General features: G+C 55.8%; 1 protein-coding gene across 1 annotated transcript in view; it reads right to left on the bottom strand.

Annotated features, from left to right (window-relative positions):
- CUNH7orf50 (chromosome unknown C7orf50 homolog) overlaps positions 1-7,882 on the bottom strand; it is a 63,862-nt gene extending 55,980 nt beyond the window's left edge. Inside the window, exon 1 of the mRNA XM_040231605.1 lies at positions 7,799-7,882. The gene's annotated coding sequence lies outside the window, so the exon portion shown is untranslated. The remainder of the gene's footprint in view (positions 1-7,798) is intronic.
- Positions 7,883-11,460: the final 3,578 nt, after the last annotated feature.

Raw genomic sequence — 11,460 nt, 5'->3', positions numbered from 1 at the left:
AGAGACACACACACGCAGTCACACACACAGACACAGACACACACACAGACACATACACACACAGAGCTGGTGCAAACCACAGACACAGACACACACACACACACCCTTCCTCACACATCGATCAAGCAGGGGATGAGTCGTTCAGCAGAAACCAGGAGAGGGAACCCCTCCCGATCACTGGAGCCCCTGAGCAGTGTTACAGATGCAGGCGGGACAGAAGGCCAGGGTGGTCTACAGTGACATGTTTAAGAAAACAGCAGAGAAAGCTACACACGGAGTCACAGGCAAGCGTCTGGCGGATACAACCAAATCTTCACCTTTATCCCTAGGGTTGGACTGCAAGGGACTTTCCCGGACCCCTGCAGCTCAGTTTCATTTTGCTTTTTATCAAGGTTTTACACTTGAAAAACTTCATTTAAAAAAAATACTAGTCCTTTAAAACTCTATCTACAAGTCCTACTAAAATCAACTTTTATTCTAACAAATTACAAGGATGTATTCTGTATTATTCGTGCCAAACTCACCCCCTGGCTTCATTTATGTGTATCTTTGCATGTGTATATATGTTATTAGACAGACATAAGCACATAACGCGTACATTTTATACACACAACACATATACCACGTCTTTATAATAGAGGTACTTTCATTTTGGACTTCTAACTGCACGGGAACAGACACAAACCCAATGCCTTCTTCCTCGGACACCAGAATACACTTTGGACTCCCACACAGAGGCTCAAACACGTAACTCACTCATTCCACAAGTGTTTATCGAGGGCTGGTTCTGTGCCAGGCACTGCTGGAGGCTGAACACAGAGCAAAGACCAAGGGAAGTAAGAGCCTTGATCGAGAAGCTTCCCTCCGAGTGTGACGTCCAGGCCCATTGGAGTGAACGAGTCAATGCTTTTACAGAGACAAACACTACCGAGAAAGCACAGAAGAGGGGGTGAGCAGGTGCCAGGAGAGGCCGCAGACTCGGATAGCGGCAGGGGCCTCTCTGAGGGGCCACATGGCAGAGGGGGTGTGAGCAACGTGCCCAGGCCCCGGGCCAGGCGCCGTCCGAGGGGCCACCTGCCTGCCCTGCCCCGCCCAAGGCATCAGCCTCACTGAGGACTCAGCGCGGCGCAGAGGGACAGATGCCACGAGGACGCCAGCAGGGAGGATGTGCCCAGGTCACCAGCAGCCCCCCAGGCAGGCGCCACCCCCCGGCACTGGCCGGTTGCTGTCTCCCCGCACAGGTGCCGACCAGGTGCAGGGCTGCTCCAGACTGGACCACGCAGCCCAGAGGACCCGCTCCCAAGCGCTCACGTTCTCATGGAGAGACAAACAGGCCAGGAAACGAGGATGATGCTCTTCAAACAAAAACAGGATGAAGGCAAGGGCTACGGAAAGCGGTGATTATGAAAAGGGTGCCTGGAACGGAAAGGACGCAGAAACCACTCTCTCTGAAAAACAGCCAGAGCACATTAAGACTCCCTGTCTGGAGAGGAAAGAGAGAGGTGAACCGCGGTACCAAGCTGCACCCACGACCCAGCCAGACAACCACAGGCCACAGGCAAGACAACTCGGAGCCCGGGCAGCGGGCCCTCTGCCCCTCTGGGTCCACGATGCCTCCAGCACACCAAGAGAGTCTCACCAGCTTGCAATGGGAAACCTGCAGGGGCAACATTCAGCCTTATCTTAGGAAAGCACCCCAAGCCAGAGGCCACAAGTTTCAATTAGTGTAATAAGAGATCTTGAAAGAATGAGACTGTTGACCCAGGGTTTTGAAAAGACAAAGGGCTCTGCCAGCCAATTACCTTGTTGGAGAAGCAAGAGAAGCTTAGCAAATATTTACGCACCAGCTACCATGTAAGTTAAGTTAGATCTGTATTCATTCTGAGTTATCATTAAAAAGCTTAATCACTACGTCTATTTGCTAAAAATGGGGAGAAAAGTCTTTTCCATACTGTATAAAGGTTTCTTTTAATAGTCCCAAGAGATGGTGATGCAGACCTTTGAGACAAGGAATATTCGCTGTAGGAAATGACATTTCCTTGCATTTATGGTCAACAAGGGGCCACAATGACTCAGCGGGAAGAACAGTCTCCTCAACAAGTGGCACTGGGGCTTTTGGACAGCCACATGTAGAATGAAACGGGACCCCTCCCTCATGCCATATAGAAATCATTACTCACAATGGATCAAAGCTAAACGTAGAGCTAAAGCTACAGAACTCTCGGAATACACAGAAGGAAGACCTCATGGGTGGAGCTAGCGGTAAAGAACCGCCTGCCAGGGCAGGAAGCCTGAGCGACACAGGCTCGACTCCTAGGCAGGAAGATTCCCTGGAGGAGCGCAAGATGACCCACTCCAGTATTCTTGCCTGGAGGGCTACAGTCCGTGCGGTCACAGAATCAGACACGCCTGAAGTGACTCAGCACGCACACACACAAAGGTTCCTAACCTCGGACCCCTGCTGCTGCCGCTGCTGAGTCGCTTCAGTCGTGTCCGGCTCTGTGCGACCCCATAGGCGGCAGCCCACCAGGCTCCCCCGTCCCTGGGATCCTCCAGGCAAGAGCACTGGAGTGGGTTGCCATTGCCTTCTCCAATGCATGAAAGTGAAAAGTGAAAGTGAAGTCACTCAGTCGTGTCCGACCCTATGGACGGCAGCCTACGACTCCTCCGTCCATGGGAGTTTTTCCAGGCAAGACTACTGGAGTGGGGTTGCCATTTCCTTCTCCAAACCCTGGATTAGGCAACAGTTTCTTCATCGTGACACCAAAAACACAGCAGAAGAAGAAAGATAAACTGAATGTGTCAGAATTGGAAATTGTTTGCTATAAATGATATCAGCCAGAAAGTAAAAAGACAACCAACAGAACCGGAGATGTCTGCAATTCATATCTGACAAGGGACTCAGATCCAGAGTGAATGAAGAGCTCGCAACTCCATTAAAAAGGCCGACAAACCACTTTAAAAACGGACAAAGGATTTGAACAGACACTTTCCCAAAGAAGAGATACAACTGGACAGGAAGCCATGAGGGAGCTCAGTACTGGTCCTCATTAGGGAAGCCCAAATCAAACGACAGCCCTCACAAGCCCGAGGACAGCTGGCATCAGACTGACCTGGGAAGCGTCAGTGACGCTGAGAGGCCGGCCCACGGTCACTGCTGGTGGACAGAACTCGGTGTGGACGCTGTGGGACAGTCTGCCAGTTCCTCAAGTCACAGAGTCACGTGGCCCGGGACGACAGACAGACGTACTCAGGGAAATGAGTGGATCCACGTGAACTCTGAACACAGCCGTCCGCAGCAGCAACAGTCACAGTATCCGTAACGGGGGCGCAACCGAGATGGCCCATCAGCTGGCGGATGAGCTGTGATTCAGGAGAACGGAAGCACCGACACCTGCTCCATGGACGCAGCGTGGAAGGCTTGTGGGCAGGAAGCCTGTTGCGAAAAACCAGACGGCGTAATGCCGTGCACATGGAATGTCCAGAAGAAGCAAATGACACAGAGAGACCAACGGGGGGCTTGGGGCTGGGCAAGGGGCACAGTGCGGGGAATGCTGGTACCAGGCTTCCTCCGGAGAAGAAACATGTCCTAAAATTAGCCTGTGGTAATGGTCACACACCCTGTGAATATACTTTAAAAAACCTGCTAATCCCAAATTATTTGCTCTAAGTGAAAAGACATAAAGCCTCGGTGTTGTTTGTAGGGGAGTAAATGAAGGGGAAAACCCGTCTCCCACCCTCACCACGCCAGCAAACACTTCTGCAGCGTCAAGGGTGCTCCTCGCATCCCGCGGCCAGGCGAGACCTCCCCGCCCTGACTCTGTCCAGCAACCATCACGGGTGGCCTGGCGGCGCCAAGACCCCTCACTGTGTGTTCTCTCCTTACAGGCCTTTCTGCAAAACTCCCAGTGACTCAGATTAACTTCCACGAGCAACACCAACTTAAGACTTCCTATACTTGCTGGTGGGGAGGGTCTGGAGGGGTGGGTGTTAAAGCTAATTGTCCCTGTGGTCGCCACTGAAACCAGCGCTGACCCAGAGCTTCCCGTGTGCTGGGCCCTGTCCCAGGCGTGCTGAGCCCTGTACGTCCTGTGACCACAGGACAGGCATGGGGGGACACTGAGGCACACCTCTCAGGGAGATCAACAGACTGGGCCTATAATCGGTAAATCCAAAGAAAAAGAAAGCCGCCCAGTCTGCCTACTCTGCAGGAAATCCAGGAGAAGCAGCGGGGAGCCGACACTGCTAGCCTCTGAGCAGCCGCCGCCTCTGGTTTATGTGCAGGCCTGGGACCACCGAGTTTCTGGGCCATACGCGCACATCACTGACTTAATCTGACAGACTAAATGTCTTTTATAAACATTTCTTAAATTCCATTACTCAGTATTAGCTGGAGGGTGATGGAAAGGACATGAGCCACACCCTGCGGATGGGAGTAAATTGGGACAGCCATCCTCAAGGTAGTTTGGTAATCTTTGGTAACATTTAATCAAATGCTTTGGCCCAGTAATTCCACATAAAGGAACTTACCCTAATGAAATAATCATGGGCAGAGATTTATATAAGGAGGATAATGACCTGGTATAAAGGACGATACCACCTCTAACCCTAAAAAGTGGACAACACGTAAGTGTCCAGCGGCAGACTGTGAAGCGCACGACGCTGGCAGCCAAGGAACGCGCCCGCACACCCACGAACGCCTGCGATCCGCTGCTTCCTCCCTCGAGTGGGCGCTCACCACACAACACAGAGCGGAAGAATGGGCTACAGACCGGAGCACGCATGCCACGACCCTCGTCCGTAAGAACCACTGTACACAGATACGCACAAAAGAGGAAAACAGAAGGTAATACACTCAGTAGCGTTTTAGGGGATAGAATTAAGAGAATTATTTTTCCTTTTTATTTTCCAGCAATTTCTACAATAAAAGAAAAGAGATTTGGGGGAATTCCCTAGTGACCCATTGGTCAGCACTCTGCACTTTCGCTGCTGAGAGTCCGGGTTCAATCTCTGGTCAGAAAACTAAGATCCCACGAGAAAATCGGAGTAGCCAAAAAAAGAAAAAGAAGACATTTTAAGATATCAGCTCAAAAGTGTTCAGTGAAACGAGCAAATAGTCCCCCAACAGAAGGCTGATAACCCAGGTGAGACCAACAGGAGGAAGACAGCGAAGTGCGGGCGGGCCCTGGCCGCCCACGAGACAGGCAGTGGCAACAGGCTGAGGCCGCCCAGCTGCGCCCAAGAGAAGACCCAGGGACCTGGAAAGGTAAGTCTGCCTCAAGGAGAAAAACCCTTTTCAAAATCTGAAAGCATCACTCGTAGCCCCCCATGTTCCCTCTCACCGGGCACATCTAAGTCACCTCTAAGTTACCTATGACGGGAGCCGGCAGACCCAGGGAGGCCCCCCAGAACAGAGCCACAGGAACGAGCGCCTGGAGCCCCAGCTCCTGCCCAGGACACGGCCCTGCTCCCACCCACCTGACCCGGACCATGCCGAGCCCCGCTCAGAAGAACAGCCTCCAGCTTCTGCTCCCTGAACCCACGGCCCCGCTCCTATGACCTAAAGCCTGCAACCCAGCATCGCCCCTGTGGGCCCACCTCGCCTCTTGCCAGCCAGGACCTCTGGGCGTCCTGGGGCTCGGGGACCCTCTAGCCTTGCAGGACCTGTGGTCTGCTGCCTCGACGTGTCCCTACACGTGCTGAGGCTCCTTGCCTCTCTCATGCCCGCTCCTACCTCATTACAATCGTGCCTCTCTAGATATGCTCAGCTCCCTGCCCAGCAGAACCCCAACTCTAGCTCCTGCTGCTGCCTGGCCAGAGATGCCCCAGGACCAAGCTGACTGGTCTCCCATTACATTCACAACACCCGCCCCCAGGGACGCCCAGCAAAGCCTGCTTCCTGACTGTGGCCACACACCCAGATGACCAGTTCATCCTCTCCCCTCACAGGCTCTCAGACCTCCAACACACCCTCCCCTTCCCTGCTGATTCCCGACGGCTCACTGAGCTTACAGAAGTTCCGCACGGACCCTCCCCTCTCCCCCTACAGTGGAGAACTCGAGCCTCTACAGGCTCTGACTCCAGGGGCCTCCGTGGCACTAAGCAATTCCCTCCCCCATGGGCTGACCTCTTCTACAGAGTCAACGACGGGGCTCACATCTGAAAACTGATTCCACACGCTCTCCACCCTCTTTCTGCTGTTTTCCACAAGAAAACCCTCGGGAGCTGCCCACTGGCACCGCTTCTTTCTCCTCCCAGCCACTCCCTCATCAGGCGGCCACCTGACTTGGGCAGAAGGCTCTGAGACCACTAATGACGCCCGTCTGCTAACAGACTCTCCCGACCAAACTCTGGCCAGCCTCCGCTGGGCCCTTCCTCAACCTGGGCCTGCAAAGACTTGAAAACAGTCTCTAGCAGCTCTGGGCTATCTTGTGCTTAGTCGCTCAGATATGTCTGACTCTTTGCAACCCCATGGACTGGAGCCCGCCAGTCTCCTCTGCCCATGGAATTCTCCAGGCAAAAATACTGGAGTGGGTTGCCTTTCCCTTCTCCAGGGGCTGTTCCCCACCCAGGGATCAAAGCCCGGTCTCCTGCACTGCAGGCGGACTCTTGCCAGCTAAGCCACCAGGGACTTCTTACAGCGACTCTGGCCCCCCTAAGAAGCTCCTGCCTGAGAAAACCGAAGGCTACCAAGAGGGTCCTGCCAACATCTGAAGGCAGGGCCTGTGTGCTAGGGGAGGGCAGGCGTCTCCTCCCTCAGAGGAAGGCCCGAGTCTGCTCACTACAATTCTCCAGCTCCATGCCTCTCTTCAGGGTGCCGCCCCTGCACCCTCCACCCTCCCTTTAAAACACCCTCTCCCTACCCAAATTCAAGGTCAGTTCAGTTCGCAGGACTTCCGCCTGTTGCAGCAGCTACCGTCGATTAAAGTGGGGTCTCACCCATTAGGCCAAGCCCAGCACGGCTTTGTTCGTCCCTGACTGCACGCACCTGACCTCACAGCAGCATCTGCCACACACCTGCCCCTCTTCCCAACGGCCCTTTCTTTCCCCTCCCCCCCCCCACTCTCTGTCCTTCCTCCCTTCCTGGACCTCTTCACTTCCCTGCCCGCGGATGCTCAAGGGGCCCCGGCTCAGGCCTCCCATCTTCTCCACTGACTCTTACTCCCCCCATCTCACCTAGCCCTGCGGCTTTAAATACCAGCCAGGGGCTGATGACGCCCACGCTGCTCACTGAGCCGCACTACCACGCTGCCAACCCTTGTGTATCACCGACACACACACTGTCTCACAGGAGACGTGTCAAATCCACACTGCCCATCAGCCTCCACAAACCCGATCCCCCTGGCAAGGTCTGTCCCCTCAAAGGCCGTCTGGTAAAATGAAGATTTCAGCTCAAGCCAAAAACCCTGGTGTCACCCCCAACTCCTCTTTTGCAAGCCCCCGGCCGCCCCTCGGTGAACCCCCCTGACCCCACTCCGGAAGCACGCCCAGAAGTGGGCCTGCACCGCCCCTCCCGGGTCACTCACGTCTCCGGCCGCTCTCCGCCCCCGCCCCTCCGGGCCGTTTCCGACGCCGCCTCCGGCAGGGCGCGTCAAGTACCTAGGCCGGGTTCGGCCCACCTCCGCCGGGACTCTCCGCGGGGCTTCCCTCCCCGGCCGGCCCTGCGCCCCGCCCCACGTCTCCCCGCCGCGTCGGGCCGGTTTCTGTCCTCACAAGCACCGGCGTCCCACCCGCCTCAGGCGACCTCGCTGGCTCCGGGCTGCTTCTGACTAGAGCCGCGCGGACACGCGGGACTCACCCAGGGGGCTGCGGGGACCCCCCCCGGCGCGGCCGACGCCCTGGTCCCCGCGCCCTCGGCAGGCCGCCGATAGGAAGACGGCCAGGTCCCCCGCGCATTCCCAACGGCCGCGCAGGCCCCGCGCCCACGCGGGGACCCCCCCCACCCCGCAGCGCGCCACCCTCGCCCACCTGCGCGTGGCCGTCGACGCCGGCTTCCGGCAGACGCGACGCCCAGGTAACTCGGTCCCGCCTCCCGGGGCGGTGCCGCCTATTGGTCGAGGCACGCCTCCGTCTCCCCTCTGGCCAATGGAGTGGGGCAGCAGCGTGGGGTGGGGCGGGGCCGACGGCGTCACTGTTGGGCGCCGGGAGCCGCCGGTTGCCCGGCAACCCTCCGCGTTCCGGCTTCGCGGGAGGCGCCCCGCCGGTTCCCCGGCGCAAAGCGGACAGCGCAGGTCGGTCCACGAGAATTAGTCTCAAGCGGGACGTAGATTTTAACTGCTGTCACTTAAAAAGTGGGCGCAGGATTGCAAGGTTGTCCCCCCACCCTCGCCCCGGGGCCTGGTCTCCAGGGGTCTGCCATGCCCGGGCTTTGGGAGGGGCTGCAGTCACTGCCTGAACTTGGACGTCACCGTGACCCACCCCCGCCGTGTGTGAACTGGGGGTTTTGAAGCTTGAGGGGAGCTTTGCTCGAGGGTGCTTGTTTGGGACGGGGTGTGTCACCGCGCCCGATGTGTCCATACAGCAGAACGTGGGGGCAGCGGAACACCCCGTCCCACCTCGACTTCCCCGCTCACAGCGTTGCGTCTGCTCGCGAAGTTGCCGGTGCAGCGGTGTGTCTGCAGACACCTGTAAACCCAAGTTAGGTCCCTGGAGAGAGGATAAAGGTGGATGCGGGCCCGACCGCCCGGGCGTCTGAAGCCAGGACTTTCTAGTTTTGCTCTCTACGGACAACTAACTTGTTTCTAATTGTATAAGACACCTTGCTTGCCTCTCCTGCATATAAGGAGACTGGGCCACTGGAATAAGCATGTTCAATTTTACCGATTCTAGGAAGAACCGTTCCGTTTTCAAGCTGCTCAAGCTGGCTTCACGATCACTGAAAAATGAAGTTCTCATCCACATACAAGCTTACGGAGTATAAAATACAAATATGGTTATCGTGTATTGTAACCCAACAGGACCCTATGGAGCCTTCCTGGGAGGGAAGAGACTCCACCCACTTGCCCACCCCATGTGCCCCACCTGCTTCTTGTCTGTAGAAAAGCCTTAGCCTCCTAGGCCTGTCAGCGAGCAGGACCCTGCAGGATCTGCCCAGTACAGGACTCCCCCATTCCATGTCCACTGCCTCCGTTTTGTCTGTAGAAAAACTTAAAAAATGAATAACTTTAATTTGAGAAGTCAGAAAATGCAGAAAGGAAAACATTCAAGCAAGATGAAATCACAGACATTAAACAAAGTCAAGGACCTTTAGTTCCCCTCAAGAGCTATAGGTAATATTCTGAGCCATGTCCTTTTAGCTATTTTGTAGCTGCTGAAAGCCCCTGCAGTTGAGGGAATTGAGCTCTGTGCTGATCACAAGCACACAGACCCAGACTGGTTGGGGTACTGACGATGCTGAGTCCTGATTATGTCACCACCAACCAATTAGAAGAATGTCCACGAGCTGATCACACACCCCACAACCCTCTCCCTCACTGTCTTTACAAACCTTTCCCTGGAAGCCTTCAGGGAATTCGGGTCTTTTGAGCGCCAGCTGCCGGGACACCCTGCTTGGCGCCTGCAGCAACCACCACACTTCCCTTCACCACAGCCCAGTGTCAATGGTCGGCTTCACCGCCACCCTCAGCAGTAGAGCCTGGTCTGGAAACAGGGAGAGGTGATTCCCAGAAAGCCTCCCGTTGAAAATAGCTGAAAAAATGATTAAACACACACATATATAAAACAAGACATATGTGATATATATATATATATAGATGACATGGGCCAATGATAAGGGGAAGAGGGGCAACCTAGAGAAGTAAGCCTTTCAGTTAGGACCGTTTTTCACACAATTCCGGAAGAAACTGAAAGGCTGAGAATGTGATCAAAGATTCTGTCAGCTTTGCAGGCTGGGGCTGCCAAGAGGAAGGGTTCTTGTAAGCGTCACATCTTTGCGTTGAAATCCTGAAAGGGTACACTGTAGGCATGAATATAAAGAGTGACCAGCTCTTGCAGGCAATGCGTAAACTCCACCTTGAATTCATCTCAGTTTCTGAAACTGCATTTGAGCGATTCAGGATTTACTATTGGTGCCACTTGTGGGCTGAAAGAGGAAAAGGTCAAGTTTAGAAGACCATCAAGTCCCACACCCCAAACTGAAACTGCTCATATAGCAGGACCACTAGTCAACAGAAAACAGCTACATACCGGAGACAAACAATGGGACAGAAAACCAAGAAAAGCAGCACCGTCAGTGTGCTCTGGGCTGCGCCACACCCGCCCACCAGAGCCTCGTGCGCCTGAAAATGGGCTGCTCCAGCTGCTGCCCGACCAGGCTCACTTTGCTGGAAGCACAGCTAGCCAAAATGCCGACGTCCGCAGGAAATCAGCCAAGCAAGGAGAGGGAACAACAAGCCTTAGCTCCACCTCTGCGAAGGCGAGGGGCCCAGGGTACTTATGGGGCAGGGAAGCAGGGCGGCCTGAGGTCGGATGGGTGGGGAGTGCAGGGAGATGGGCGAAAGCTGGGATAATCTCTGTCCATGAAGGTGTTAACCTCGCCACAGGTCTCTGCATGTTCAAAAGAGGAGGCATTTAGAGACTAGGGGTGAAGTTCTCAGCTCTGATGTCAAAGGTCGTGGAGAGGAGATTCGTGCTTGCCCCCTGGAGGCTCCGAGGTCCTGTCCACTCCTAACCAGCTCAGCTGGAACCCGGCTCCTGGGAAACAACTCGGGTGAGCACCTCATCGTCCAGGCCCCGTGAGGCCTCGAGGAAGAGGAGGTCTTAAAACGACTTGACTAACGGTGCAGGTGAAATGGATCTGGCCCCGGGTCCCACAGTCACGGGCCAACACGGCGCCCCCGTCAGGGGCTCAGCCTCAGCTGCGTCTCTGCCAGGCATGTGGTTCTCAGGTCTTCTGAGTTACGTGACCCAAGTGCAGGGCCAGCTGTACTACAAACTGACCTCTTCCTTTGGGCCCCGCTCAAAACCAGCGACTTCCAAGTCACCCTGTAAATGAGTGACAGCCGTGTTAAACGTGGCCCACGCCGCCTCCCAGCACGAGGGGACCGAGCGACGGCGCCGAAGCGGCCCCGTCGTGGCCCCTCCGGTGGTGGGCTGTCTCTGCACAGCACATCAACACAACTCAGCTGCAGACACTTATGACCTCGCAGCATCTGCATGGTGGGCACGTGGGCGTGACTTAGCTCTGTGCTCGGCCTCAGGGGCCCCCCCAGCTGGGCCGAGGTGGCGCTAGGGCTGGAGTCTCACGGGAAGGCTCGCCCGGAGCACGGTCACTTCCGAGCTTGCTCACCTGGCCGCTGGGAGGACTGAAGACCAACCGCCTGCACGCACCCCCACCGCGGCCCCCGCTCCCCTCGCAGCACCTCCCCGCTCCCCTCGGCTCTTCCACGCCGCCCACTCCCCTCGAGCAGCACACGGCGGTGGCTGACCGCAGCCTTGCAGTGAAATAAAGCAGTAAGTCAG

Source organism: Oryx dammah, unplaced genomic scaffold (genome assembly GCF_014754425.2).
Source record: "Oryx dammah isolate SB20612 unplaced genomic scaffold, SCBI_Odam_1.1 HiC_scaffold_2, whole genome shotgun sequence".
In the NCBI taxonomy this organism is placed as follows: domain Eukaryota; kingdom Metazoa; phylum Chordata; class Mammalia; order Artiodactyla; family Bovidae; genus Oryx; species Oryx dammah.
Note: the sequence above shows the minus strand (reverse complement) of the source record. Positions and strands in the feature narration are given on the sequence as shown.